This window comes from Pseudophryne corroboree, chromosome 6 (genome assembly GCF_028390025.1).
Source record: "Pseudophryne corroboree isolate aPseCor3 chromosome 6, aPseCor3.hap2, whole genome shotgun sequence".
Classification (NCBI taxonomy): domain Eukaryota; kingdom Metazoa; phylum Chordata; class Amphibia; order Anura; family Myobatrachidae; genus Pseudophryne; species Pseudophryne corroboree.
The window spans coordinates 811,189,513-811,217,177 of record NC_086449.1 but is presented as its reverse complement, the minus strand read 5'-3'; the positions used below and the strand labels follow the sequence as shown (position 1 = coordinate 811,217,177).

The 27,665-nt window shown below is 48.7% G+C and overlaps 1 protein-coding gene and 1 long non-coding RNA gene across 4 annotated transcripts in view; one reads left to right on the top strand and one right to left on the bottom strand.

Annotated features, from left to right (window-relative positions):
- SYN3 (synapsin III) overlaps positions 1 to 27,665 on the bottom strand; it is a 346,396-nt gene that overhangs the window by 302,331 nt on the left and 16,400 nt on the right. The gene's annotated exons all lie outside the window — the stretch shown is intronic.
- LOC134933664 (uncharacterized) overlaps positions 13,176 to 27,665 on the top strand; it is a 45,039-nt gene continuing 30,549 nt past the window's right edge. The window contains exons 1-2 of the long non-coding RNA XR_010179752.1: positions 13,176 to 13,261; positions 22,142 to 22,257. This is a non-coding gene — a long non-coding RNA (uncharacterized LOC134933664). The remainder of the gene's footprint in view (positions 13,262 to 22,141; positions 22,258 to 27,665) is intronic.

Genomic DNA, 27,665 nt, shown 5'->3' with positions numbered 1-27,665 from the left:
AATTTGCCCCCTCGCATACTTTACAATGGGACAGCGCACATAATACCCCATGTAGTAGAGACACTTACACATGTAACGCCCCCCTGTACCAGAGACGATTACACATGTAATGCCCCCTGAACCAGTGACACTTACACATGTCACCCCCCCCCTGTACCAGTGACGCTTATACAATTAACACCCCCTGTAGCAGTGACGCTTACACACGTAACGCCCCCTGTACCAGTGACACTTACACACGTAACGCCCCCCTGTACCAGTGATGCTTACACACGTAATGGTCCCCTGTACCAGTGACGCTTACACACGTAATGGTCCCCTGTACCAGTGACGCTTACACACGTAACGCCCCCTGTACCAGTGACGCTTACACACGTAACGTCCCCCTGTACCAGTGACGCTTACACGCGTAACGTCCCCCTGTACCAGTGACGCTTACACACGTAACGCCCCCGTGTATCAGTGATGCTTACACACGTAACGCCCCCCTGTACCAGTGACACTTACACACGTAACGCCCCCCTGTATCAGTGATGCTTACACACGTAATGGTCCCCTGTACCAGTGACGCTTACACACGTAACGCCCCCTGTACCAGTGACGCTTACACACGTAACGTCCCCCTGTACCAGTGACGCTTACAAACGTAACGTCCCCCTGTACCAATGACGCTTACACACGTAACGCCCCCTGTACCAGTGCCGCTTAGACACGTAACGCTCCCTGTACCAGTGACGCTTACACACGTAACGCCCCCTGTACCAGTGACACTTACACACGTAACGCCCCCTGTACCAGTGACACTTACACACGTAACGCCCCCCTGTACCAGTGATTCTTACACACATAATGGTCCCATGTACCAGTGATGCTTACACACGTAACGCCCCCCTGTACCAGTGATGCTTACACACGTAATGGTCCCCTGTACCAGTGACGCTTACACACGTAACGCCCCCTGTACCAGTGACGCTTACACACGTAACGTCCCCCTGTACCTGTGACGCTTACACACGTAACGCCCCCTGTACCAGTGACACTTACACACGTAACGCCCCCCTGTACCAGTGATTCTTACACACATAATGGTCCCATGTACCAGTGATGCTTACACACGTAACGCCCCCCTGTACCAGTGATGCTTACACACGTAATGGTCCCCTGTACCAGTGATGCTTACACACGTAACGCCCCCTGTACCAGTGACGCTTACACACGTAACGTCCCCCTGTACCTGTGACGCTTACACACGTAACGTCCCCCTGTACCAGTGACGCTTACACACGTAACGCCCCCTGTACCAGTGCCGCTTAGACAGGTAACGCTCCCTGTACCAGTGCCACTTACACACATAACGCCCCCATGTACCAGTGACGCTTACACACGTATCGCCCCCTGTACCAGTGCCGCTTAGACACGTAACGCTCCCTGTACCAGTGACGTTTACACACATAACGCCCCCTGTACCAGTGACGCTTACACACTTAACGCCCCCTGTACCAGTGACGCTTACACACTTAACGCCCCCTGTACCAGTGCCGCTTACACACGTAACGCCTCCTGTACCAGTGCCGCTTACACACGTAATGCCCCTCCTGTACCAGTGACGATTACACACGTAACGCCTCCTGTACCAGTGACGCTTACACACGTAACGCCCCCTGTACCAGTGCCGCTTACACACGTAACGCCTCCTGTACCAGTGACGCTTACACACGTAATGCCCCCTGTACCAGTGACGCTTACACACGTAATGCCCCCTGTAGCAGTGACGCTTACACACGTAACGCCTCCTGTAATAGTGACGCTTACACACGTAATGCCCCCTGAAGCAGTGACGCTTACACACGTAATGCCCCCTGTACCAGTGCCGCTTACACACATAACGCCCCCTGTACCAGTGACGCTTACACGCGTAACGCCCCCTGTACCAGTGACGCTTACACACATTATGCTGCAGTCACACATACACACAAATACACACACAACATACACATATATATATATATATATATATATATATATACAAACACATACATAGTGTACATACATTACACACATACACAGTCACACATATATACAGCATACACAGACACTGTATATACACACACACACACACTCTCTTTCCAGACACTTACCTAATGAAGTCTGGCTGGCCGAAGCTGTAGCAGCTCATCCTCCTGCTGCAGCATGGTCCCGTCTAGCTCCGCCCCTTATTCCCATCTAGCTCCGCCCTTTTGGCTCCCGCCCGCCCACTGAATGTCACGCAGGGGAGGGGAGGGGGAGAGGAGGTTTTGTGCTGCCGGCGCTGAGGGGGAGAAAAGGTTTAGTGCTTCCGGCGCCGCTGCATGTGTGACAGTAGCCGGCAGCAGCAGCAGGGATAGCAGCAGCAGCTCAGCACAGGGATGCAGAGCAGGGAGAACGTCTCTCCTTCCTGGTGCCTCCCTGCACTGCTTCCCTTTGCTGAGCGGCTAGCGCCGCGCCTGTGTGCAGTGTCACTGACGGGATCCGGTCTGAAGATCGACACTGTTTAGGTCGACAATGTTTAGGTCGACCACTATAGGTCGACAGTCACTAGGTCGACATGGATGGAAGGTCGACAGGGTTTCTAGGTCGACACGTGCTAGGTCGACAGGTCTAAAGGTCGACATGAGTTTTTTTTTAAAAAAATCTTTTTTTGAATTTTTTCATACTTAACGATCCACGTGGACTACGATTGGAACGGTAATCTGTGCCGAGCGAATCGGTAGCGGAGCGAAGGCACCATGCCCGAAGCATGGCGAGAGAAGCGAGCCATGCAAGGGGACGCGGTGCACTAATTTGGGATCCCAGTCACTCGACGAAGAAAACGACACCAAAAAAAAAAAATCCTCATGTCGGCCTTTAGACCTGTCGACCTAGCACATGTCGACCTAGAAACTCTGTCGACCTTCCATCCATGTCGACCTAGTGACTGTCGACCTATAGTGGTCGACCTAAACATTGTCGACCTAGATACTGTCGATTTGATGAACCACACCTGTCACTGACACTGACACTGCACAGCACTCTCACCTTCTACAATGATTCAGCGAGTCAGTCAGTTCTGCCAGCCAGTCCCAACGCGCCGCATTACAGGGAACTAGACGCACTAAATAAACTACAGCTCCCAGCAGCCCTTAGCACCGAAGCATTCCGGCCCTTAGGGCTGCTGGGAGCAGTAGTTTATTGAGTGCATCTTCTTCCCTGTAATGCAGCGCGTTGGGACACCGGCGCTAACAATAGTGACTGGCTGCTGTGCGAGTCTCTGGGAGAACCACTGCCAAAGGGAGGACAGCAGCTTAGCTGCTGACAGGAGGAGAAGCAGGAGAAGCATTACCCGCCCCTTCCCCACTCACAGTACCTCCGGGCCCCATCCGCGGCACCCCCACACACCCCCTCCAGCACCCACGGTAGCTCCAGAACCCCTCCCCCTCCAGCAGCACCCCCATAACTGCTCCTCCCCCTCCCGCGGTGGCTCCGGACTCCCACCCCCGGCACCTACGCACCCTCCCCCACCCACGCACCAGCCCCTCCCCCTCCTGCGGAACCCCTGGATCCCATCCGTATCTTCCCCGCACCCGCCACTCCCCCAACTAAAGCACCTACTGGTTGATTCATCAGGCCCTGCGTGCACTGTTCCCACCGTTGCAAGGGGCTTCGACCCCTTAACCATTGCACGCCCTTTGTCCGTGCAATATTTAACCACTCACACAATTATGATTGGAGGTAATACTCCATATAATAAAAATATTGCACGCCACAAGGGTGTGCAAGGGTTAAGGGGGCATAGCCCCTTACGACGGTGTGAATAGCGCCCGTAGGGCGCCATGAATCACCTAGTATAAAATAAGCCTCCACCGTATTAGCCTTACGCACATTGGTCTTCATTCTGAGTTGATCGCTAGCTGCCGTTGTTCGCTGCATAGCGATCTTTTTTTAAAAATGACAAAACTGCGCATGCGCGGCGTGCGGGTACAAAGAGCATCATGGTTTTGCACAGGTTCTAGCAACACTTTCAGTCGCCCTGGCGAACGCGAGGTCTTGTTCTGCACAAAATGTGTTTGCTGCCGTGCGGCTGCACAGGCGTTCGCACTCCTGCAAAGCGAAAATACACTCCCCCGTGGGCGGCGACTATGCGTTTGCACGGCTGCTAAAAGTAGCTAGCGAGCGATCAACTCGGAATGGGGGCCATTGGTCCATCTTCCCTTTAATCATTACAGTATAAGAGGCCTGAACAGATAATTAAGGCAGACGAAAGACTATTTCACTACGAATGAGCATTTTCCCTTCAATCAGGCTCCTGACAAATGCGTCTTTAATACAAACTGATTCTATAATTCCCAGAAACGGGGACATTTCCTGAGCTGGGAATTAGCTGTAGAATAACTACCCACCCACGCTGACCTACCATAACAGCCAATTAAAAAGTGGGTTACATAAAGCATCTGCATTTATGTTCCATCCTGATAGCGGATTTAACGTTTGTGTATTCTTAGATGCCACATTCCCCGCTGACACAGTGACTCACTGAGTGCCGTCTATTTGTGGCCACGGATCTCTCTGGATTGTTTAAATCCTTAAGAACATTAACAGCTGAAAAAAAACCATCCTCATATTATCAACCGCAAGCTCTGCGATGTGCTGGGCTAGGGAATGACAAGAGGGAAACACGTACAGAACTACGGCGCTGATAGAAAGGTTCAAACTGTTGGTATAAATGTGACTTATATTGTGTCATATACACGGTGACGGGTAACGTGAGCTCCGTAAATCAGAAAACGTGCAAAAGTATATGTTTCATTCATTTGTTGGTAATACTGATCCACTATTTCTTTGTTGTGACCCACGCAATTTGTGAACATTGCAAATCAGAGCCACGCGTTTTGCTTTTAAAAAAAATTAACTTCAATGCTGCCGGCAGTACACTGGTATTGAATAAACTGAAACCCAACATCAACGCTCTGCAGAATATATAGAGCAGTTCTGCAGATTTGTTCCATGGGCTACACTGCGGGTGGGGCAGATGAAACATGTGCAGAGAGAGTTAGATTTGGGCGGGGTGTTTTCAAACGGACATCTAAATCGCAGTGTAAAAACAAAGCTGTCTAACATGTGTGGGCTGCATGCAAAAGCAGCCAGTATTTACCCTGCACAGTAATTATGTAAATGTATTTGCTCCTCTAGCATTGAAACATGGGTTACGTGATATTTTTGCTTTGCTTACAAACATGAAAAAGACCCAATATACGTTGATACACTATGCTGCATCCAGGCTTTGAAAACGCCCTTCTGCTTTTCGCAGGTTTTATCTATTGTGTGAACTAGCGTTGCTCTTCAGAACTGAAGTTTACAGTTACGGTACGGATACATTCTTGTGGTGGAATCAAAATAGAATTACTGTACATACTGTAAGAACTAAAAAAAAAACCATTATATTCAAGCAATTCTTACCTAATTATCCATATCTTCTTCAGCCCACAGGTGGCGCTATTGTAGCAATAATATAATCTAATTTCAGCAGCAGCTTAGCTATAATTATCCTTACTGTACCTTCCCCAGTTACTTTGTGATGGGATTTATAAATATGCAATGTGGGGCTTGCAAGTAAAGTATGAAAGTAACGTCCTGAATACTGATCCCATTTCTCTGTGACCCACATTTATAAAACTGTTAAATCCAAGTGCAGATTTCATTGGCGCGTGCCTGAAGGCGTTGCAGCGTCAAGTGACACCTGTTACTAATTCAGCTGCTGGCACATATATTACATATGTAAAAGGATCATACAGTATATGGGATAAGGGTTGTTTCCAATGGTTTCAAAATGTAAAGCTCTAATGTGAGGATACATTACAGTGGATGAATCAATTCACATCCAAGCGCTGACAGTAAAATCTGTGCTGTATGTTCTATTCTCAAAATCCCCTTTTTTCTTCTTGGGGAAGGGGTTCCAAGTCCTCAATCAATCTCTCTGTGTGGGGTCCAGTATGAATGTAAGTTTCAGAGCAGAGACTGCAAGCTTGTCCTGCGGTGCCAGAGGGGGGAACTGTAGGGGGAGGAGGTTACAGTTCACAGAGCAGACAGAGCTCAGATGGGCAGGACAAAGATCCTCTGCTCACTACAACATCTGCCATGGGACTGTGGTTGCCATAGTAATCACTCCAGAATCATTAAACGCAGCCTGACTCAAATAAAGGAAAATGGTAATAACCAAGCTTCGTATAGTATGACTTATATTTCTAAAAAAAAAAACCCCAGTATATTTACTAAAGGACAATTTTCATCTATTTTACTGAGTTTCAGGATCTATAACACACATGTACTAATAGTTGATTGTTTTTTAATATTAAGTTTTCAATGTTTACACGTGTGTTCTTTAGCCCCAGAAACACAACATTAATTTTCATTGATTTCATCGATTTTAAATCAATGAAAATTTACCTTTGTAAATAAACCCCCCAAGGCTGGTTCTTCAGTTCCACTGCTCTTGCGGGAACGGCTAGCTGGATCTCACATGCGCATAATCCGGGCAAAGTGGTACGTTAACCCCTCCCACTGCAGCCCAGTATCGCCAAGCTGAGTGTTGTGAGGAACCAAGCACATGGCATGAATTAGCGGACGTTGGGGGTTGGAGGGACAGAGATGTACATTGGTGGTCATTCCGAGTTGTTCGCTCGTTATTTTTTTGTCGCAACGGAGCGATTAGTCGCTAATGCGCATGCACAATGTTCGCAGTGCGACTGCGCCAAGTAAATTTGCTATGCAGTTAGGTATTTTACTCTCGGCATTACGAGGTTTTTTCTTCGTTCTGGTGATCGTAATGTGATTGACAGGAAGTGGGTGTTTCTGGGCAGAAACTGGCCGTTTTATGGGTGTGTGCGAAAAAACGCTACCGTTTCTGGGAAAAACGCGGGAGTGGCTGGAGAAACGGAGGAGTGTCTGGGCGAACGCTGGGTGTGTTTGTGACGTCAAACCAGGAACGAAACTGACTGAACTGATCGCAGTTGCCGAGTAAGTCTGGAGCTACTCAGAAACTGCTAAGAAGTGTCTATTCGCAATTCTGCTAATCTTTCGTTCGCAATTTTACTATGCTAAGATTCACTCCCAGTAGGCGGCGGCTTAGCGTGTGCAAAGCTGCTAAAAGCAGCTTGCGAGCGAACAACTCGGAATGAGGGCCATTGTACACACAAACACAGGATTCCACAATAACATGCAGTTAATTGGCCAAGACATTACAGAAGTTGATTTTCATCTACTGATATAACCCCACTAAGAGCATTCCCATTTTTTTTTTTCTGAATAATCCTCGTATTTATGTTCTAAATGCCCCAAGTGGGGCCAAACTGTAAGGTACAGACTGACATAAATCTACGCTGTTGTCACGTTCCTATTCCGAGGGCACGTGGAGGCGCTGTAAGTGTTGCAGCGGCTGTGTGGGTGCCCTGTCAGCTCATGTCAGCCACCCCCTTTCCTCACAGCGTTCAGCCGAAGGGAGGAATCTGATGACTGGTGTTCATGTCAGCGTCGCAAACACCGCCAGATTCATAGGATAAATTACACCCAACTATTATTGCTGTGCCCCATATTAATATACTCAGTGACACAGCATGCATGGATGGGCATTTGCTGGCCATATTCACATCGTCCATGTACTGGGGCCTGTTAGGCTAATCTTAATCTAGGGGTGGCCGCTGGACAGTCTACCTCAGTGGTGCAATCAGTGCTTTACTTTGATGGCCAGAAACATTCAATATAAAACCAGTGATCGATTGAGCCACTGAAGGGCATCACTGCTGCGGGACACCGCAGATGGCAGAGCAATCAGGAAAGAGGGCGGGGCTGGGTGGCATGTTGCGGGCAGAGCTTGAATGGTCCGTACCTCACAACCCCTAGGTAGAACGAGACAATACAGTCCCTACTGTGACATCGGGAGTGAGATCTCAAATAAGGACTGTCCCACTGAAATAAGGACGTTTGGGAGAATACAAAATGGCCGCCTCTACTGTGTCTTAACAGCAGGTAAGCTTTGGAAGTGACATTTACAGCTGTCTGCATCCTGGGTGTTTGTATATAGAACAAGTCAATAATATTATTATCCGTTACATCTGATATCGGCCCTGATATTCCATGCGCAGATGTCCTGCTAGAAGAGGGTACAGGGTATAGTAGGCACAGATTGGTCAGATGGCGTTTGGCCTTTAAGATGGGCATACACTGTACAAATATCTGGCAGATCTCGCTGGTTGGAGTGAAAATCTGGTACTGGATGAGAGCAATTGACAATCGATCATTTGCCCCCAAACACCGGAAAACTGGGGGGAGGGTGTATCAAACCATTTACAATAAAAAGATAGAGGTGTTGCCCACAGCAACCAATCAGATTCTACTAGCTACCATTTTCTAGAATGTATAAGATAAATCATAGCTAGAACATCATTGGTTGCCATGGACAACACCTCCACTTTACTTTTTCAGACGTTTTGATATGTAAATCTCCCCCCAATATGGGCTGATGCACAGAGATTTATCAATGCTTGGAGAGAGATAAAGTACCAGTCAACCACTTCATAACTGTCATTTTTTTAGAGAGAGAGAGTGGTGCTGCAACAGCCGGGGCAGAGAGAGGTGCTGCAACAGCCGGGGCAGAGAGAGGTGCTGCAACAGCCAGGGCAGAGAGAGGTACTGCAACAGCCGGGGCAGAGAGAGGTGCTGCAACAGCCGGGGCAGAGAGAGGTGCTGCAACAGCCGGGGCAGAGAGAGGTGCTGCAACAGCCGGGGCAGAGAGAGGTGCTGCAACAGCCGGGCAGAGAGAGGTGCTGCAACAGCCGGGGCAGAGAGAGGTGCTGCAACAGCCGGGGCAGAGAGAGGTGCTGCAACAGCCGAGGCAAAGAGAGGTGCTACAGCAGCCAGGGCAGAGAGAGGTGCTGCAGCAGCCGGGGCAGGGAGAGGTGCTGCAGCAGCCGAGGCAGGGAGAGGTGCTGCAGCAGCCGGGGCAGAGAAAGGTGCTGCAGCAACCGAGGCAGAGAGAGGTGCTGCTGCAGCAACCGAGGCAGAGAAAGGTGCTGCAGCAGCTGAGGCAGAGAGAGGTGCTGCAGCAGCCGAGGCAGAGAGAGGTGCTGCAGCAGCCGGGGCAGGGAGAGGTGCTGCAGCAGCCGGGGCAGGGAAAGGTGCTGCAGCAGCCGGGGCAGAGAAAGGTGCTGCAGCAGCCGAGGCAAAGAAAGGTGCTGCAGCAGCCGAGGCAGAGAGAGGTGCTGCTGCAGCAGCCGAGGCAGAGAAAGGTGCTGCTGTAGCAGCCGAGGCAGAGAGATGTGCTGCTGTAGCAGCCGAGGCAGAGAAAGGTGCTGCAGCAGCCGAGGCAGAGAGAGGTGCTGCAGCAGCCGAGGCAGAGAGAGGTGCTGTAGCAGCTGGGACAGAAAGAGGTGCTGCAGCAGCGGGGAGAGAGAGTCATGTAGCAGGACAGCAGGAATCCTGCTGTACAGCTACAAGCAGACAGTGAGATATATAAAGGGGACGGCAGAGCTCCGGCATGTGCCGGCTGTCAGTGTCTCCTGCTGTTGCCTCTGGCCTGCCCTGTTCCCTACCTAGTCTCAGAGTCAGTGTGCATCCCACTGCTTCTCCTCCTGCTCTGCGGCTGCCTGTACAGCGGACCGCGGTATAGCAGGCAGAGGAAGAGTGGGGCAGCGCATCCTCTGAGTTTTTTGGCGCCAGGAGCTCGCGCTCCACCGGAGCCACCCTCAGTATGCCCCTGGTCACGGCCAGGGTGTATTGGTACATAAGCACTAAAAATTATTTCTAATCACCATGGTATGCAGCCATAAGAAATTATAGTTTACAGGCAGGGCCGCTGAAAGCACCGCAGTGCTGAGGGGGGCGTGGCCAAATCCAGGGAGGGATGGCCACAGGTACTGGGGTAGGGGGGGTGGACAAATCCAGGGAGGGGGGGCCAAAGGTACTGAGGGGGGTGTGGACAAATCCAGGGAGGTGTGGCCACATGTACTGAGGGGGCGTGAACAAATCCAGGGAGGGGTGGCCACAGGTACTGAGGGGGGCGTGGACAAATCCAGTGAGAGATGGCCAAGGAGGTGGCCTCTCCACAGGCAGAGATTCCCTCCCTTTCAGCAGCGCTGTAAAAGAGGATAATGTCCCTCTTAGCAGCCGAAGTGGCACTGGAGCGGGCCCCTCCAACCAGGGCTGTCTTGAAGGACCTGGGTAAAGCAGTTAACTGAGGCCCTTATTCCCCCATTTACAGGGGACAATAGTAATAAAAAAAATCATATTATCCCGCTCCCGTGGTCCTGTACCATCTCTCCACAAGGTGCCATACAGTGAATGGCTGTGAGCACTCTGATTGGTGATAGCTTCAGCAATCCACCAATCAGCATGCTGACAGCCATTCAGTGTCTTGCTGCAGCCTGGGAGGCAGGTAGAGGATGCTGCACTCTGATTGGTGGATAGCTCCAGACATCTACCAATCAGCATGCTGATAGCCATTCACTGTCAGGCTGCAGGTTGGGATGCAGGTAGAGAATACTGCCTGGCCGCTCTGATTGGGTGTAAGCCCACCCCTCCTACTATAATGGTGGGGCCCCGGGCATCTGCCCCGTGTGCCTCTACGTTAAGATGTCCCTGCCTATATGTAGCGCTATGGTCAGACAAGTGACGTTATAGCTGCACTGAGTTAGCTGCTCTGTATATGTCCGCTCTATAGAATATACCAGCCAGCAAGTGACATCACGGGAGGGGGTTTGGAATCTATTTTTAAAAGCTCATAACATTTTAATGAAGTTACTATCAGTAATTAGATGACAGCGCAGTGGGCGGCAGCCTGTACTGTAACACATCATTTCAACTACATGAATTACCCTGTTTCGTTTCCTTAATCACATAAAACAGATTCTAGCCGTGGAACGTTATTTGTTTGCGCACTGATAAAACCAACGCGACTGATTTCTCTGGCGCTGCTGTATATACCAAGGAACTATATACTGACATTACACTGTCAAAAAAAAGATACATTCTATTTAAAGGACCATTGAACCCCCAAAGCTGAAGTTTTCAGATGTTGAAGGGCCTAAGGGGGTAATTCAGACCTGATCGCAGCAGCAAAATCTTTCTCTAAAGGGCAAAGGCATGTGCACTGCAGGTGGGGCAGATGTAACATGTGCAGAGAGTGTTAGATTTGGGTGGGTTATTTTGTTTCTGTGCAGGGTAAATACTGGCTGCTTTATTTTTACACTGCAAATTAGATTTCAGTTTGAACACACCCCACCCAAATCTAACTCTCTCTGCACATGTTACATATGCTTCCTCTGCAGTGCACATGGGGGGTCATTCCGACCCGATCGGTCGCTGCAGTTTGCGATGCTTTTGCATTTCTGCGGGGGGGGGGGGGCACTGACATGCGGGGCGGACTAGCCCTGTGCTGGGCATCCCCCCGCATGTCTGAGTGCCTGATTGTAGGTGTGCTAAATGTAGCACAGCTACGATCAACTCGGAATGACCCACCATGGTTTTGCCCATTAGCTAACAAATTTGCTGCTGCTATCAGGTCTGAATTAGGCCCTAAGATCAATGCAATTTGAACAAGGAATAAAAACAGGAGACGCAGGCCTCAGCCGCTGGGCAGTGCACCCCGTCCCCTGCGCATATCCTACCCGCGTCACTGGGGAATCTCCGAGCGGGATGCCAGCTTGACACGTAATTGGAGCTGACAGCGGCGGGAGCCTGGGCCGCTGTCTGCTCGTGTAGATACGTTTGCAGGAGAGCACAGTCAATAGCAAACTAATTGGCTGGACTTCTGGTATGCGGCAGGATATGGGCAGCACTTAATAGATAGGATTATTGGCGTAACATGGAGGCAGAGGGAGGGGGAGGGGGAGGGGGGGGGGGGGGGCTCTGACAGGCCATGTCCCTGACTAAAACTAAAACGAGAATTGCTGCAGATATTAATTTGTAAATGTGTTTCAACCAGAGCCTGTCCCAAATGCAGCAAAAAATAGGTATTTACTGATGTATCGCCTTCCACCTGTTTCCCCCATTTTAATTGTGTCCTGGCAAAGGGAGGATTCATTTAATGTGCTCATCCACTATCTGAGTCCCGGTTTGGTCCCCTCTGTCATGGGAGTGTCTGTCTGGCTGCTCCAACTTCCGCATTGAGGGGGAGATGTACTTGGAGAGAGAGAAAATGGAGAGAGATAAAGTACCAACACACTGACTCCTAACTGCCATTTTTCAAACTTATGTTTGAAAAATGGCAGTTAGGAGTTGATAGGTTGGTACTTAGCGGTCTAGGGGGTCATTCCGAGTTGATCGCTCGCTAGCAGTTTTTAGCAGCCGTGCAAACGCATTGTCGCCGCCCACCGGGGAGTGTATTTTCGCTTTGCAGAAGTGCGAACGCTTGTGCAGCAGAGCGCCTGCAAAATAATTTTGTGCAAAACAAGACCAGCCCTGGACTTACTCTTCGTGTGCGTTGATTCTAACGACGGAGGGACGGCTTTTGACATCACACACCCGCCCAGCGAACGCCCAGCCACGCCTGCGTTTTTTCTGCCATGCCTGCGTTTTTCTGAGCACTCCCTGAAAACGGTCAGTTGACACCCAGAAACGCCCACTTCATGTCAATCTCCTTGCGGCCGGCTGTGCGATTGGAATCGTCGCTAGAACCAGTGCAAAACCACAATGGACTTTGTACCCGTATGGCGCACGTACGCATTGCGGAACGTACGACGCACGTGCGCTTTGCGGAGCATACGCATGCGCAGATTAGCTGTTTTTTTTCCACTGATCGCTACGCAGCGAACAACAGCAGCTAGCGATCAACTCGGAATGACCCACTATGTACTAAGCTTTGTAGAGAGATAAAGTGGAGAGAGATAAAGTACCAGCCAATCAGCTCCTAACTGCCATGTCGCAGTCTGTGTTTGAAAAATGAAAGGAGCTGATTGGCTGGTATTTTATCTCTGTCCACGTTATCACTCTACAAGTCTTAGTACATAGACCCCTTTTTTATATCTTGTTCTACTTTATCACTCTCCAAAGCTTAGTACATAGACCCCTTATAGACTGTAACAGGGGAATGGTTACTGTATGGTAAGTAATTGATAATGCATAATGCTATTTATGTCTTGCAGTTCATTAATATTTCATATTTTATTACAGTAGACGTAAGCTTTTAGGGCTCACTGCCATTACCGCTAGAACAAAGCACATACACATCCGTTGTCATTTCTCCACCTTCCTGCAGGTTGGTAAATGTGTACTGCATCAAGTTATCCAAAGCATGTAAATATGTTCCGAATGGGATCCGGTCTGAAGATCGACAGTGTCTAGGTCGACAATGTTTAGGTCGACCACTATAGGTCGACAGTCACTAGGTCGACATGGATGGAAGGTCGACAGGGTTTCTAGGTCGACATGTGCTAGGTCGACAGGTCTAAAGGTCAACATGAGTTTTTCACATTTTTTTTCTTTTTTTGAATTTTTTCATACTTAACGATCCACGTGGACTACGATTGGAACGGTAAAGTGTGCCGAGCGAAGGCACCATGCGAGGGGACGCGGTGCACTAATTTGGGATCCCGGTCACTCTACGAAGAAGACGACACCAAAAAAAATCAAAAAATCCTCATGTCGACCTTTAGACCTGTCGACCTAGCACATGTCGACCTAGAAACCCTGTCGACTTTCCATCCATGTCGACCTAGTGACTGTCGACCTATAGTGGTCGACCTAAACATTGTCGACCTAGACACTGTCGATTTGATGAACCACACCCGTTCCGAATGCCCCAAATGTGGATACATGTAACCTTTTATGTTTTTTCAATGTTTCAAAGTATTTCTAGTTTGTTTTAAATATGTTATATGCATATAAGCATTGCTTATACTGAGCAGTGGTGTATCTATAATGTTAGGGGGAAGGGGCATATTTCGGAAGTAATCACCATATACCATACTTGCCTACTTTTGAAAAAGCATTTCAGGGAGATGTGAAAGTGACACCTATCAGTGCGGGCGTGTACTGCTACATCTAAGAGGCGTGTCATGAAAATGACTTATATCCAAATGTAAATGAGCCCCAAAGTTAGTAAGATCTACTTGTTGAAGAAAAGACTCTTATACTTTGCATAATTTGTTTGTGTATTGTGCTTTACAAGAGGTTCTATATACTGTAAGTGGCCACGAGAAACCTTATTTATAATGCAGGTAGCCATAGGGATCATTGGGGGTCATTCCAAGTTGTTCGCTCGCTAGCAGTTTTTAGCAGTCGTGCAAACGCTATGCCGCCGCCCTCTGGGAGTGTATTTTAGCTTAGCAGAAGTGCGAATGAAAGGATCGCAGAGCGGCTACAAAGTTTTTTTGTGCAATTTTAGAGTAGCTCAATACCTACTCAGCGCTTGCGATGACTTCAGACTGTTCAGTGTTTTGACGTCACAAACACGCCCTGCGTTCGCCCAGCACGCCTACATTTTCCTGGCACGCCTGCGTTTTTCCGAACACTCCCTGAAAACGGTCAGTTGTCACCCAGAAACGCCCTCATCATGTCAATCACTCTGCGGCCAGCAGTGCGACTGAAAAGCTTCGCTAGACCCTGTGTGAAACTACATCGTTCGTTGTAATAGTACGTTGCGCGTGCGCATTATGCTGCATACGCATGCGCAGAAGTGCCGTTTTTTTTCCTCATCGCTGCACAGCGAACTAATGCAACTAGCGATCAACTTGGAATGACCACCATTGTATTTTATAACCAATGCAGGGAAATGGCACTGATGATCCCATTTGAATGTATCTGTGATTCCCCCCCCCCCCCCCCCCAGGGAGATTGCAGGACTATTCAGGGAGTTAGGGAGATTGCTTCTATTTCAGGGAGTCTGAGGGAGTGTAGGCAAGTATGCCATTTACATGTATTTCCAGGGATAGTGGAGGAAACATGGAGCATGCGTGCGCAGAATACTGCGGCCCAGTGTCAGAGCCTTTGTGATATTTCTATGCGTGTAGCAGACGCCCGCCCAGTTCATGACGTCAGTCCCCGACGGATGGGGCAGTGTGTATGCACAGCACACTGCCCGATCCGTCCATAGATATATCTGCAGATCAGTTGATCTGCAGATATATCTATTAGTGTGTACCCACCTTTACACTTACAACACACACCTACAGAGGAGAGATGCAATGCAACAGCTCTGGTGGGGGCGGGGCTAGGAAAATTGTGCCATTAAGCCTCGTGGGTGTATGGCAGGGGGTGGAGCCAAAATGCGAATCACAACATTACAATATGAGGGTGCGGGCCCCTGATGGTGCATCTGTAGGTACTCAGAAACCCCCCTGCATGCACCACTGACAGCAGCCAATCATTTATATAGTACCTCTGTAAAATGATAGGTACTGTAGAATCTGACCTACGAATACTTTATTTTTAAAATTAATTTGCTCAACTAATTCTCAGCTCACCCCAGTAGTTGAGCTTCCTATTTACCAGGGGGAGTTGCATCAAGCTTTTGTGGGAGATCAAGTGGAGAAGTTTCCCATAGCAACCAATCACTTTATCTCTCACCAAGGCTTACTACATTGCTGTTTGTCTCCCGGCGCTGGACGACGCTCTCGGCTCCCTGACAATATGAGACGTACAACTGTTCATTAACTAAAACCAAATCCATCAAGGCAGAGTGTAGAGAACACTTAGCTCCGGCTGTCCGAGTCCCCTAGGTAATGATAAATCACTATATAGTGCCAGAGAGGGAGGGGCTGTCCTAGGGGAGCTGGGCAAAGCGCAGGGCTTCTAATTAAATCAATCTAGGTAAGAAAACAACAACAACATCATGACGTCATAATCACAACCAGAATGCCTCATAGCATCAGGGTCATATGGGTTTAAACGGGGAAATTAAATTGTGCAATAAAATTAAATGTAACAAAATATAAACAATTCTAATAACATTTCATAAAAAAAGTCTATATTTCCATTTCAATGTACTACCTTACATGAATGCGTTTAAAAATCATTGTTTTCATGCATCAGTATATATAGGACATGATATCACCACACATTGGTGGTCATTCCGAGTTGATCGCAGCCGGCAACTTTTAGCTGCTGCTGCGATCAACAGTCCAAGCCTATGGGGGAGTGTATTTTAGCTTAGCAGGGCTGCGATCGCTTGTGCAGTTCTGCTAAGCTAAAAAAATTTCAAGCAAAACTAGACTAGCCCTGGACATACTTACCCTGTGCGATGGATCCAGCGATGATGGACTCGGCTTTGACGTCACACCTCCGCCCTCCGTTGTCCTGGACACGCCTGCGTTTTACTCACCACTCCCTGAAAACGGCACCAAACGGTCTGGATCCGCCCATCCACGCCTCCTTCCTGTCAATCTTCTTAGCGGTCGCCGCTGCGACCGCTTCCGTCGGTAGCCGCGACGAAACCCGGCAACTCCTGTCGCCGGGCAACGTCGTGAATGCGCACTGCGCCCGCCGCGCATGCGCATTCCGCATCCGTTCGCACAGCAGCGAAATACTCCTGCGTGCGAACGGGTCGGAATGACCCCCATTATTCATTGTTGACCTCTGTTTATGTGTCTCCATTCCCCTCCTCACATCATGTATTAGCCCCTGTCACACGCAGCCCTGTCCTCACTGACACATCACTCATCTCCTGATATACTCTGTGCTGCTGGGGGACCCTGCTCCTTCCACTATATAACTCTCAGTCTGTGGCTTCCTGCTGCCTCCATTCCCCTCCTCACATCATGTCACTGCCCCTGTCACATGCAGCCCTGTCCTCACTGACACATCACTCATCTCCTGATATACTCTGTGCTGCTGGGGGACCCTGCTCCTCCCACTATATAACTCTCAGTCTGTGGCTTCCTGCTGCCTCCATTCCCCTCCTCACATCATGTCACTGGCCCTGTCACATGTAGCACTGTCCTCACTGACACATCACTCATCTCCTGATACACTCTGTGCTGCTGGGGACCCTGCTCCTCCCCCTATATAACTCTCAGTCTGTGGCTTCCTGCTGCCTCCATTCCCCTCCTCACATCATGTCACTGCCCCTGTCACATGCAGCCCTGTCCTCACTGACACATCCCTCATCTCCTGATACACTCTGTGCTGCTGGGGACCCTGCTCCTCCCACTATATAACTCTCAGTCTGTGGCTTCCTGCTGTATCCATTCCTCTCCTCACATCATGTCACTATCCCTATCACATGCAGCCCTGTCCTCACTTACACATCACTCATCTCCTGATATACTCTGTTCTGCTGGGGACCCTACTCCTCCCACTATATAACTCTCAGTCTGTGGCTTCCTGCTGCCTCCATTCCCCTCCTCACATCATGTCACTGCCCCTGTCACATGCAGCCCTGTCCTCACTGACACATCCCTCATCTCCTGATACACTCTGTGCTGCTGGGGACCCTGCTCCTCCCACTATATAACTCTCAGTCTGTGGCTTCCTGCTGTATCCATTCCTCTCCTCACATCATGTCACTATCCCTATCACATGCAGCCCTGTCCTCACTTACACATCACTCATCTCCTGATATACTCTGTGCTGCTGGGGACCCTACTCCTCCCACTATATAACTCTCAGTCTGTGGCTTACTGCTGCCTCCATTCCCCTCCTCACATCATGTCACTGCCCCTGTCACATGCAGCCCTGTCCTGACACATCACTCATCTCCTGATATACTCTGTGCTACTGGGGGACCCTGCTCCTCCCACTATATAACTCTCAGTCTGTGGCTTCCTGCTGCCTCCATTCCCCTCCTCACATCATGTCACTGCCCCTGTCACATGCAGCCCTGTCCTCACTTACACATCACTCATCTCCTGATATACTCTGTGCTGCTGGGGACCCTACTCCTCCCACTATATAACTCTCAGTCTGTGGCTTCCTGCTGTATCCATTCCTCTCCTCACATCATGTCACTATCCCTATCACATGCAGCCCTGTCCTCACTGACACATCATTCATCTCCTGACATACTCTGTGCTGCTGGTAGACCATGCTCCTCCCACTATATAACTCTCAGTCTGTGGCTTCCTGCTGCCTCCAATCTTCAGTCACACAGACACACATGGGGTCAGACAGGGTCAGACACAGACAGCGATACACATACAGGATAAGACAGACACACGGGGTCTGCAGACACATACAGGGTATGTATGGCCATCGATCATCGAGGATTTGAAATATTTGATGGTCTATGACCGATGTTAACTACTTTTACTATTGATAGGGGAGAACCAGATGGTTTCTCACCACTGATGTTACAGAGCAACTGAATATATATATATATATATATATATATATTTATTTTTTTCCAAGGTGTCAGGACACAAAGCCTAGCTCTGCCCCCAGCTCTGTTTGGCCCTCAGCTCGTGGTACACTAAAGCAGGTGTGACCATCGATGGGTGAAACCATTGATGGTTCCCTTCCAGATGGTTTCACACCATCCATGTTATCCATCAATGGTTAACTCACCTATGGCCATCCCTAATACAGGGTCACACAGAGACACAGACTGAGGCACACAATATTGTGTCCCCTGACCAAAGCCAGTGCAAGAGTGTTTGATTGCAAACAATAACCTTGTGCCCTCCCAAAAGTTAAAAAAAGGGACAGCATAAAGGGGTGTGGTCTCACAAGGGAGGCGGGTGGCCACACAATAGTACTCCCAATTGAAATTACGCCACACAGTAGCACAATCGTATTCATATTATACCACACGCAGTGCCTCTGATTCATTTTGCACCGTATAGTAGTGCTCCTTAATCACATTACATCACACAGTAGTGCTCCTTAATCACATTACGTCACACAGTAGTACTGCTTAATCATGTTACGTCACACAGTAGTACTGCTTAATCACATTACGTCACACAGTAGTGCTGCTTAATCATGTTACATCACACAGTAGTACTGCTTAATCATGTTACGTCACACAGTAGTACTGCTTAATCATGTTACGTCACACAGTAGTACTGCTTAATCATGTTACATCACACAGTAGTACTGCTTAATCATGTTACGTCACACAGTAGTACTCCTTAATCACGTTACATCACACAGTAGTAAACCTTATACAAGTTATGCTACACAGTACTACCCCTTATACACAATGCCCACAGTAGTGCCCCTTACGCATAATGCCCACAGTAGTAGTGCTACACATAATGCCCACAGTGTAGCACATAACGCCCACAGTAGTACACATAACGTCCACAGTAATAGTGCCACATATAATGCCCAAACTAGTAGTGCCTTTTACACATAACACTCACAGTAGTAGTGCCACATGTAATGCCCACAAACTAGCAGTGACTTTTACACATAACACTCACAGTAATAGTGCCACATATAATGCCCACAAACTAGTAGTACCTTTTTACATATAACACTCACAGTAGTAGTGTTTTTTTACACATAATGCTCACAGTAGTAGTGCCCCTTACATATAACGCCCACAGTAGTAGTGCCATATACAATGCCCACAAACTTGTAGTGCCTTTTACACATAACACTCACAGTAGTAGTGCCACATACAATGCCCACAGACTAGTAGTGCCTTTTACACATAACACTCACAGTAGTAGTGCTTTTTACACATAATGCCCACAGTAGTAGTGCCATTCATAATGCCCACAGTAGTAGTGCCCCTTATATATAATGCCCACAGTAGTAGTGCCACACATAACACCCGAAGTAGTAGTGCCCCTTACACATAACGCCCACAGTAGTGATGCCACATACAGGGCTGGATTAAACCTTGGGGGATGCCTGGGGCACTTTAGACAGGGGGGCCCCGGTGGAAGGGGGGGGGGGCTGTGTATAAGATTGTGCATACCTCCCAACATGACCCATTCCAGGAGGGACAAAATTCTTTCTACCTGGCCTTCCCTCTTAATATATGATTGGTGTTACCTGTGTTGGTCTATTTAATTGATAAGAAAGGTGTTTCAACACAGGTGATTCCAATCATAAATTAAGAAGGAAGTCCAGGTAGAGAGGATTTGGCCCTCCTGGACGGGTCATGTTTGGATGTATGGATTGTATATATTAATTTTAGCCCAATGGTGTATATTAGATTTAAACTAAACACCTAATTGAAAGACAACTATTTTATAAAATGCTCTTGTAGTGGAACAAAGATAACTTAAACAACCTTAAAAATACACATAGAAAAATTAAATCTCTAATTTATCTTGTCACATGCAAAAATAGCAGCAGCCTCTGTACTACTTACACACTGGGACAGGGCTCAGGAGGACTGTGTGTGTGTGTGTGTGTGTGTGTGTGTGTGTGTGTGTGTGTGTGTGTGTGTGTGTGTGTGTGTGTGTGTGTGTGTGTCTCTCTCTCTCTAGACCCTCATTAGATAACAAGTTACAAATTACACAGGACTCAGACACCCAGGTGAGGAGAGGGCTGTAAGTGACGCAGGGATCCTACCCTGTGTCACTAACAGCTCTATCCACCCTCCTATTTCAACAGCTCTATCCACCCTCCTATTTCTTCTCTGGTTGGGAAGCTCCACTGATAGTTCATGAAATCTGATACTGCTGTGTCTCTGCCTGCACTGCATACTGCCCTGATCACATTCTGGCTCCTGATTCTGCTGCTGCATAAGAGGGAAAGCTAGTGAGCTATGGCTGGGGGGCCCCCTGACAGAGGGAGGCCCGGAGTACAGTATGCCCTACATCACCCCTTAATCTAGCTATGGCCACACATAATGCTCACAGTTAGTAGTAGTGCCCCTTACACATAATGCCCACAGCAGTAGTGCTACACATAATGTCCACAGTAGTAGCACCCTTTAACACATAACATGCCCACAGGAGGGAAGGGGAGAGATGGGGGAGTGCGGTACTTAAACAGGAAGAGCTGCCTCTTCAAGAGAGCTGACACAGGAAGCCACACTAATGCACTACATGCTGCCGGAGCTGCTGCGTGTCATCCAGTTTGACAGGCGCAGCGGCAGCCAGCAGCAGAGCAGGAAGAGCGCCTTTTCAGCCCGTCGCCTCCCTACTTTGCATACCCTTGCCGACCGTGTAGCGACGACTCTGCCCCTGACCCCCTGTAGCCATACACCCCCCTCTCTCACCTTGCCTATATGATATATTGTGTGATATTGGTACTTTCAACCAAGCTGCATAATCATCGTATTGAATCGTCCCAGCCGACGCAGTGTTGTTACATGCAGCACCATCTAGTGCATATAACGGTGCAATGTATCGTTACATCCCCGCGTTGCACCATCCAAAGGTGTGTACGCAGCTTAATTCTCACTCTGGAGTCTGCTCCAACCCCTCCTATCTCCTATAGAGCCATGCAGCCCCATCCCCCCGCTCTAGCCCCTCCATCTCCTGTTTACAGCTGTGAATAGCAGTACGGGGTCCCCTGAGAAAGGGGGGGGCTTGGGACCAGTGCCCCCTCTGCTTCCCCTTATCTGGCTGGCTGTGTTGTGCTCCTATTATCTACCCTACAGTAGTTACTGTAGATCCTCTCTCGAGTTTACGAGAGGTCAGACTGGGCTGCGGCTGATAGATGTCACTTTGCGACTGCATTTAGGGGCCTATTTATCAATAATCACATACCCAGTTCCATCTAGATGCGATATTAGCTCCCAGAATTGCACTGCAGTATGTGTTTATTCCACCCGGATATATTATTCTACACCTGCAGGGACAGGAGCTCTGATAGTAGCCCGTCCCTGCGATGTGTTTGGTGTGATAGTGAGACTCCTGCACATTTTCGGTCTGCTGACCATGCTTGCTCGGCGTCCATTGCTGGGGAGGGGTATTTTGCCGGCTAAATCTGCAAAGTGTTGCTCATAGGCTACAACGGGCTAGCGCCTTCTTCAGGAACCTACGGGGGCTGCAGCTGCAGGCGGGTATGGAGGCATGGCAGCAGATAGCTCCGATATCTGTTGCAGCCGCCCTGTCATGCATTTGGGTGATACTAAATATTTGTGTCTATCCGTTTTCGGGGAATTTGCTGCAAATGTTTATTGATAAATAGCAACCTACCAGGTAATCATCCAGTCAGTTTAGATTGTATTATGCGGCTCATTTTCAGGCCACACACACTGCGATATTCAGCCAATTACCTGATCTCTCCGCAGATATCACAACGCCACAGACCTGTGTGCCATGCGGGCTTTGTACATATCACCTGATTCTGGTCTCCGCTATCCCGCTGTAACACTGCAGTCAGTAAAATTGGAGTTGGCAGACCATGGTAAGTAAAAACAGACCCCAAGGAGGTGATTTACAAACCCCATCTCCACATTTCCTACCGCCATAAATAGGCGCTTACTGTTACAAATAAAAGGATGAAAACTCCCCATTGGAGACAACACAAGTGTATTGTAAGGAAGGCATTCAATCACATCTGCAGTGAAGCGAGAAGTTTGGATATCAGCCCAGGTGCATTGTGGGAAGCGCTCTGCATTATCGCCCAGATGCCCCCCCCCCCCGGTCAGAACAGCTATTAGCTCTCTGTCTGTCACTGATCTCTGTCATAGGATGGGAGGTAAATCACGTACCGGACAGTCACCAGATAAGTACCAGAGGGTGCACATTGCATTGTCATCCCCTCAATTCCCATCAATGGCTCTTAGCCTGGAATTATATCACCGTCGCGATGTCATCAGGCAGATTGCTAATAGTGGCTTCCTTTTATGCTTTTCAGCCATGTCTTACAGCTATTTTTTATTTAGTTGGCTTCGGATACGACACAGTGCAGCGAGCACAAAAAGCTTAGTCATAACCCAAGACACAAATCATATGCAACTGGACCTGATAATGTAAAGACATTGCTGAAGGGCACATTAATAAGAATGACAATGTCAACATTAGCCAGTCTACCCAAGCTCATAGTTTCGCAGGGCACAGGATTCTCCTTTATTTCACAGAAAGCTGCAAGTATTCAGAAAATGACACTCGGTGACTTCACATTTGTGAATAACACGCACGCAGCCCGTGTGTCTGACGCAACGTGTCTCATTAACACTATCCGAGCCCACTAGGTGCAGGTGACCGTCTCACAGACATTTTTCGTTTTGAATACTGACTTCCAATTCATTTTTAAACAGCGTTACTAGAAAAAGGCCTCCGTTCCTGGAAACGGGGGGGGGGGGGGGGGTGTTGCCCCTGTTTTTTCCGGGAGGGGAGAGCCAGGGGTCTGCATGTCACCACGCAGACCTCCTGGTCCCGCAAGCCCCCATTCTGTTGGCCAGCTGCGCAAGCTAAGGTTTATTTAGCTGGTCATCTGTGTGATGGTTGCGATGTTAAATCCCAGCTTGCAACGTCGGTTGCAGTCCCTGGATCGCAGCTAAATGCAGCAGGCGTCTCTACAGGGATATCTCCTGTATATTCCTCCTTCAAATCGGATGGAAATTCAAAGCGGCTTACAAGCGGCATTGAACTTCCGTCCATCTCTGAACCAGGCCTATAAGTCAGACTTGCAGTCCTAATTTCAGACAACACAAGTGTAGTGAAAATGTAGCGTGCTTCATTTACACATACAGCTAAATGGCGATTTCCCTTCTCCCAGCGCAGTGGGCCCTAATCCGTCGCAGTATGCTAATACTACAACCACGCAGAGTAAGATGTAAATGTAGAACTACATTCTCTTTGCTGTCTATAATTAGGAGGTAATTTCTCCGACACCGTGTGGCGCAGCAGCCAAAGGTCAGAGCTGCGAAATGTCACTGAAGACGGGAGAAGTTCCAGGTTTAATTATACACAGCGAGAGCCTCCATTATCCAACGTTACCGGCAGATTAGGGCTCATTGTTTGGTGGAAATTGAAACCAGCATTGAGAAACAATAGGGGATTAAAGGTCACGGGAATAACAGAGGACTGTTCTGTGTGACAACTACAGAACCAGATATAAGCGCACGTCGTGTACGAGTATTGACGCTTCCTGCGCTGCTGTGTGTCATGCAGGAACAGGAAACGCTGCAACGAGCTAACGAACCAAATGATCCGCAAATTAGTGCGAGGGAGCTTAATGCGAATAATGAAAACATCACCTGCTCGTAATTGCGTTTATTATATTGCAGCGGTCATTAAAAGAATATTGATTTTTTTGTTTCTGCTCATCACGAAGATAATTACCCCTGTTTACAAAATAATAATTTTATTGCCATTTTTTAAAGGCGCTGCGTTGACTTATCTCAGGTCCGCGTCCATAGGGTTGATCATTCGCTAGCTATTTTTAGCAGCCGTGCACACGCTATGCCGCCTCCCACTGGGAGTGTATTTTAGCTTAGCAGAAGTGCGAACGAAAGGATCGCAGAGCGGCTACAAAGTTTTTTTGTGCAGTTTTAGAGTAGCTCAATACCTACTCAGCGCTTGCGATAACTTCAGACTGTTCAGTTCCTGTTTTGAAGTCGCAAACGCGCCCTGCGTTCGCCCAGCCACGCCTGCGTTTTTCCTGGCACGCCTGCGTTTTTTCGAACACTCCCTGAAAACGGTCAGTTGACACCCAGAAACGCCCACTTCATGTCAATCACTCTGCGGCTGCCAGTGCGCCTGAAAAGCTTCGCTAGACCCTGTGTGAAGCTACATCGTTCGTTGTAAAAGTACGTCGCGCGTGCGCATTGCGCCGCATACGCATGCGCAGAAGTGCCGTTTTTTTGCCTGATCGCTGCACAGCGAACAAATGCAGCTAGCGATAAACTCGGAATGACCACCATACTGCGGTGCGGCATGTTGCCTCACACATGGCAAGGCATAAGAGGTGGTACGGGGGCATGGTGGCTGTGATCGCACACGGGCCCCATGGTCCAGGGGGTTCACAAACCGCACAACCTGCACCCATTTAATTATACTTATTGCAGAGCTGCAAATATCACAGGGAAAATGGCCGCTGTGGCCATATTCCGGTGATTTGCGCATGCACGATAGGGATGTTTCAGGAACGCGGCGTGGACGCCCTGTTCCCAGAGACCTGCGATCGGAACATGCACACAGGCCCCCTCCTCTCTTAAAGCGCCTCTGCCCGCTGATACTAACCTAGAGAGGTAAGCCATAGTTTACCACTGAGCTGGGCCTGTCTCTGCAGATGGGCACATGCGTAGGCCAACTTGGGAACAGTGAAACTAATAGTTCCGATATGGGGGGATAATAGCCTGCGAGATGCCGGCACGGACGCCATTCCAGCAAGCCTGCCTGCAATTGTAAAGCAGCGATCATTGCCGGGTTTTGCATTTTAAATTGATTTGCGGCTTTAAAAATTCAGGCAGACTTTCCGGAATTTTCAGCTCCACTTACCGCAGGGAACAAGAAATGTAAAACAATAAAAGAAAGTTTAAAACAAGATTATTTTAAAGCATGGAAATGTTTTTGAAGCATGGAGGCATCAAAGGAAATGCTCTTTTTAATGAATAACGCATTTTTGGGGGGTCCGTTATTGCCTAATGAACTTCTCACACATGGGGTAGCTTTAATCGGTCAAGTGCGTATTCCCATAGGCAATTATGTTATCGCTGGCATTAACCCCCTTTGATGGATTGGGGAGAATTAAAGAAAAAATAAGCCCTACCGGCCGCCATATTTGGCTGCCCTCCCGGAAGTTGCGGGAGACTTCTGATATTTTGGGTAGTCTCCCGCACTCCCGGAAGAGTAGGTGGCTCTCCCGCATCCCCACTGCTTTCTAGTGAGGTGGGCTGGATCAGGAGAACACCGGAATTGCTGAGATTATTTAGAGGGTGCGGGGCTAATTGTCCCAAATCACGTTATTTTAGGGTCCTGATAACATAACAGCCTGGACTGCCCCGGACAAGCCAGGGGAGCAAACATACTGTATTTATTATTTTTGCATGCAGGGTAAATACTGGCTGTTTTTGTATGTGGACCACAAATACCGGGAAGCTTTGTTTTTACTCTGCAATCTATGATTTCACCTAGGACTCACCCCTCACAAATCTACATCTCTCTGCACACAGTACACCTGCCCCAGCTGCAGTGCGACACGCTCTTACCAAGGTACAAAGGTACTTGCAGTTTTTTGCTCTTCTCCCAACAGAATCAGACCCCATGGGGCTTAGGGGTCTATTTACTAAGCTTTGAATGGAGATAAAGTGGACGGAGATAAAGTACCAGTTAATCAGCTCCTAACTGCCATGTCCCAGGCTGGGTTTGAAAAATGACAGTTAGGAGCTGATTGGCTGGTACTTTATCTCCACCTGAGGCTTAGTAAATAGACCCCTTAGTTATCCAGAGTTTGGTTGTCAAAGCCGTCATTTCAGGTCATGTTTCTGCCCAATATTTAAAAGGGCAATGCTTCTCTACTAGCAAGACATATATCTCTTAAATAGGGCGCTGGTTACCCACTAATTCTCCGCCTAGACGGTAACAAACTCCAACAATCCTCTCCATCGCAGCGTCTCTGGAACTCACAGGTCCCCTGAATGTTACCAGTTAGATCTTTTTATAGAAGGTGATAATTGCAGAAGTGTGAAATGACAGTATGTAACCGTCTGCAACGTGAAATCGTAAAAACACACACCCAGGTGGTGTAAAAATATAATTAAAGCGAAAAGGCCAAAGTGCCAATCTGTGCCAATACGTATTATCTGTATTAGTTCTGCCTTATGTAAGTTTAAGCTCTATTTTTTATTTATTTTTATTTAATCCTTCAGGTAGCTGCTCACAACACAAGGCCATGTCTACGCCGCAGCGATGAGATTTGCGGCGTACGGTCTTGCCCCCTATCTATCCTGCATTTATCATCCAGCATTCAGCGGCGATGGGGCCTTCCGTCATTACCAGGACTCAGTGCTTCTTCCCCTGTGGACTGATGAAGGGCTCCCAAACAGGGCTGACAAAATACCTCAGAAATCTGGAGCCCAGTAGGATCTTTTAAGGAGCCATGTCATCTCCTATATAATAGCCCAGATCTGTGACTTTGTGCTTCATTTGCTAACGCTGGGCGGAGTCAAAACACTGGGCGGAGTTAGTCAAATGAGTCACAGATCTGGGCAAATCTATAGGAGACTTGGAGCAGATGGTATGGGCATGGCACAGACAGGGGTGTATACCTCCCAGCTTTCTTCAGGCAGGAGGGACACACGCACAGCAAAAACGGGGGCATGGCCAACGGGAAAGGGGCGTGGCTTCGCGGGTGGACCCGCGATCGCGAGCCACGCCCCTGTTTTCGTCAGTGAGGGGGCATGCCCAGCGCTCTGTGAGCTGCTGGCATGCCCCCAGCGGCAGATTATGAGTCCGGGGGGCCCAGGGCACTTGAGACAGGAGGCCCTATCACATTGCTATGTCTGCTGTGGGTTGGGGGCGTGGCCTAATTGCGCCCTCGTGGCCACGCCCCTTATGCAAATTCCGGATTTTTTTTTTTTTTTAAATGGGATTTTGGCCCCTCAGCTAGGGGTAAATCCAGAGGGGTGGTTGCTTCCCCCTACACACCCGCACAGGCAGAAGACAGCAGGGAGGCTGCTGCCTCCCTGCTACACCACAGACCTGCCAACACGCAGCAGTGTGTGATGACTATAGCACAAAGGCCCTCATTCCGAGTTGTTCGCTCGCTAGCTGCTTTTAGCAGCTTTGCACATGCTAAGCCGCCGCCTACTGGGAGTGAATCTTAGCTTATCAAAATTGCGAACGAAAGATTAGCAGAATTGCGAA